Source organism: Podarcis erhardii (genome assembly GCF_964252035.2).
Source record: "Podarcis erhardii genome assembly, chromosome: 15".
In the NCBI taxonomy this organism is placed as follows: domain Eukaryota; kingdom Metazoa; phylum Chordata; class Lepidosauria; order Squamata; family Lacertidae; genus Podarcis; species Podarcis erhardii.
In genome coordinates, this window is record NC_138505.1 from 2,354,099 (window position 1) to 2,358,354 (window position 4,256).

The following is a 4,256-nucleotide window of genomic DNA, read 5'->3' on the forward strand; positions in this document are numbered from 1 at the left end:
TGTTTGTGTGTGTTTGTGTAAGGTTGCATTCGGCTCCAATACATTGATTTAACAAGTTAGTAAGCTCCTGCCAACCTAGCAGTTCGAAAGCACTTCAAAGTGCAAGTAGATAAAAGGTACCGCTCCGGCGGGAAGGTAAAGGGCATTTTTGTGTTTTGCCAGAAGCGGCTTAGTCATGCTGGCCACATGACCCGGAAAAACTGTCTGCGGACAAACGCCGGCTCCCTTGGCCAGTAAAGCGAGATGAGCGCCACAACCCCAGTTGTCCGCAACTGGACTTAACTATCAGGGGTCCCTTTACCTTTACCTTTAAGAGGGAAAGAACAGAGGAAAGAACAGTCCAACGATCTATTGGTGCTGGGAAACTAGTTGCTTTTATTGCCATTCACCTGCCCGTGAGGGTGAGGAAGCCCATCGGGGCGTTGAGCTTTTCACAACCAGCATGGCTGGGTCACGACACCTCAAGAAAGAGATTCCAGACAGGAGCTCAGTTGCTCAGCGAGACTCCCTGAAATGCTGCGATGATTGTATAGGATAGGATGAAGCAAAACCCAAATATTTTGTAGAAAGCAAAACGTCAAAGCAGAGTGCAGAAGGCTTCGATGGCGTCAGTGAGGTCCGGCAGGTGATCGATGTCAAATTGCTTTCGCGGGGAGCTCCCCTCAGTTTTCCAGTGGCCGAGAAAGAACGTCATCAACAGCAGCCCTTGGGAGGTTGCTTGGTTTTGGGGGGACACTTCACAGCTGGGGGGCAGCATTGGGCAGTTTTGGGGGGACACTTCACGGCTGGGGGGCAGCACTGGGCAGTTTTGGGTGGGCATTTGGTGGGGGGAGCCTTGCAGCCTTGCTTGCACTGGGACATGTTTCCAAAAGTGGGTGGATAAACCTGCGGAGACAGAAGGAAGCAACAAACGAGAATTTAGGGGAGCAAAAAGAGGTTGACCTTATCCCCGACTGCAGTTCGCAACAGGGGCTAACCAGACACTTCCGAGAACCACTGTGAGAAGGGTGTGGCAGTGACCGCCCTCCCCTTTTGATTTCTCTCCCATCAAAGCCACTTCCGAGCTAGAGAGGAGGTGGGGTTGCGGGCTTCATGCCCCCGCCTCCTTAAGAGAATCCTCGGCCGCGTCAACAAATATTGCAAAATCAATGAATGTTAGAATGACGTGGGTTTAAAAGTCAAGTGGTTTCAGTGGTATTGAATAAGGAAAAGGAAAAGAAAGATCAAAAAATTATGGAAAATAAGGGAGAGGATTTGCTGATTAGACAATTAGAAATTAGAATACAGAAGGGGGAGGTATGAGGAGGTCGGGGAAACAAGGCCTAAGAAAACAAGGTTTAAATTATACTTGTTTTTGTTTTTCTTTGTGTATGTTTGTATTGTTGTTTGTGTTTATGTGTATTACTTGAAACTTTAATAAATATCATTTTGAAAAAAAGAGAGAGAATCCTCGGCCGCGTCATTCCCCTTGCCAGCCAATCGGCTGGCCTGGGAGGCGTGACTCACGCTATTTAGGGCCAAGGAGCTTCCTCTTTCAGCGCCACAGCTGCTCCGGTTCCCCCCCCCCCCCCGCCCTTTAGGTTTGGCTCTCTGACCTTGCTATGGACCTCAGTTGGTCACCATTAAGGGGCCTGGTAGGAATTTTTTCCACTTGGCAAATTGGCTCTAGCCATTTGGTTATTTGCCTACCTCGTAGCAAATCGTCACAACTTCCTTGGCACTGGCAGTTAGGCATTGGTAAGGGTATTGTTATGTAGATGAGAGGGGGGAGGAAGTGCCATCACCTGCCCCCATAGCAAAGGGTAGTCCGGTAAAGGATTCCGGGGGGGGGTGGCCCTCTCTGAAGCCTATGGAGGTGTGGGCCCAAGGCACGCCCCCGAGCGGTGACCCCAGGGGAGCTCCTAGTTGACGTGCATCAGCAGGACTCCCCCTACTGGTGGTTAACCCTTGCCGGCCTTCATGCAATCAGGCTGAAGCCGGATAGTCGGTAGGACCAGTGCCTAAGCCAATACCACACATTACCTGTAACCAATAAAGTTGGGGGGGGGGATGCAGGAACTCGCCACGCAATTGAAATTCTGAGATACCCTGTCTCTGTCCCTGGAGGCTCCATTCCCAACTAGAGACTCAACTAGAGCAGCTCAGTGGTTAGAGCACTTGCTCTGCATGCAGAAGGGCTGAGAATGTAGGAGGCAGTGTTGTCCACATGGGCTGGCAGTGGCCCTTCAGGCAGGGGCAGTGCCAGACCTACATGGAGTTGTTAGAGATTGAACCTGAATCCTTCTGCATGCCAAGCAGCTGTTCTGCCTACTGAGCCAAGGCACCCATCCACCCTGGCTCCTTCCTTCCACAATGGTAGACCAACCAGATGCTTCTCGGAAGCCCACGGCCAGTGCATGAAGGTAGCAGAACCTGCAAAAACCTTCTGCATGCCAAGCAGGTGTTCCACCAAAGCTCCAACTATGGCACAGAGAGGGACATCTCTTTCAGGACGATGCACTCTAGGATTTCCCAAAACTTGGGAACCAACCGTGAGGTGGCACTGTGGTTACCACATCGACAAGCCATCATTTTTCCCCAGAGGAAAAATCTAGAGGAAATCCAGTAAACAGATTATTTAAATCCCACCTCCATGCAAAGAGATCAGTATTCCACCTCGCTTGAGATTCTCATGGTGTTGCCTCATGCTCCAGCCCGGGGCTGAGTTGCAGAACGCCATGGACTGCTATTTCCACATCATGCCAGTCTTTGTGGAGATCGTATCTACAACCCTTTTCCCAAAACCTCATAGAGGAAAACAGAGAGAATGCGCAGCTGATCTGCACAGCTCAGAGTGCAGTGAGACGCAAGACTTACCCAAATTCACAAGACGGAGCAAAGAGGTGAAGCCGACCCAATGGATTGAGGAGCCAGGAGCTGCCAGCCTCTCTTTTATACCCGATTCCAAACTGTCTCTTCCGGGCAGAGAAATGTGGACAGGAGAGATTGCTCAATTATCTAATTGACCCAGTGAGATCTCACAAGTGCCAACTCCCCATATTCTCCATCAATGGCTCAGCTGAGGAAACATTCCTGCTTGGTGAGGCCATTGCCCTTCCGCAAATTCCGCTCTTCTTTAGAGCGGTCAAGCAGTTTCTCAGCATCAACATCATTCTTAGGTGCTGCTGCTTCTGGGCACAGGAAGAGTCATAGCTCCACGGTAGAGCATGTGCTTGGCATGCAGATGGCCCCAGATTCAAGTCCTGGAATCTCCAGGCAGAGCTGAGGGTGAGGGAAAGGAACCCTGTCTGAAACCCTGGGAGGCCGCCACCAACTAGTGTAGACCAGTGTTTCCAAATGTGGCCGATAACGCCTCCTAGGGGTGCTGGAACGATCCTTGGGGGGGGCGTGTAGTAGCCTCGGGTGCAATTGGGGGAGGCGTTGAATAAAAATAAGGGGGTGGTGGAAGCATAAAGAAAAAAGAGAAAGGAATTTTGGGAAACCATTCATACATGTTTCATCTCTCTCTTTTTGGAACAATTTTTATTTGATTTTAGAAATATAAAATTATAACAATACAACCATGCACATCAACAGTTAAAATATTCTTCGTGTTGGAAATGTAAAGAAAAGAAAGGAACCTTTGATCATATGTGGTGGACCTGACCCAAGATGAAAGACTTCTGGGAAAAGATTTATAATAAATTGAAAAAAATGTTGAAATATACTTTTATAAAGAAACCAGAGGCCTTTCTTCTTGGAATAACGGGTTTGGAATTGCCGAAGAAAGATGTTAAATTATTTTTTGTATGCCACAACTGCTGCTTGTATTTTGTTGGCTAAAAAGTGGAAAACCCAAGAAATACCAACAATAGAAGAATGGCAGATGAAGATGATGGATTTTTCGGAGCTAGCCGCACTGACCGGAAGAGTCCGTGACCAGAAGGAGGAGGAGTATCAGGAAGAGTGGAATAAATTTAATGATTATTTAGTTAAATTTGTTAAGTTAAACTAACTGAAAATAGCTTGCAGATACTTAATGGGCTTAGGATTTTATTTATGTTAAGTGATGAATTAATATGTTTAATTCCATAAAGTGAAGATTTAAGAATGTTAATGTTTAAGTTAAATTTCATAAAAATTGGGATTTGAAAAACCGTTAAAAAGACATGCAATGAAATTCAACCAAGGGGAAGCAAGGAAGTCACTTAACAAAGTTAATAACTGTAATTTTCAATAAGTCTATGATTTATGTTTGTTTGTCTTGTTTGTTTGTT

General features: G+C 47.1%; 1 long non-coding RNA gene across 1 annotated transcript; it reads right to left on the reverse strand.

Annotated features, from left to right (window-relative positions):
* Positions 1-355: 355 nt before the first annotated feature.
* LOC309330273 lies at positions 356-3,081 on the reverse strand. Its single transcript, XR_014151403.1, has 2 exons — positions 2,857-3,081; positions 356-885 (listed from the first exon to the last, which is right to left on the reverse strand). It is a non-coding gene; the product is annotated as an uncharacterized lncRNA (long non-coding RNA).
* Positions 3,082-4,256: the final 1,175 nt, after the last annotated feature.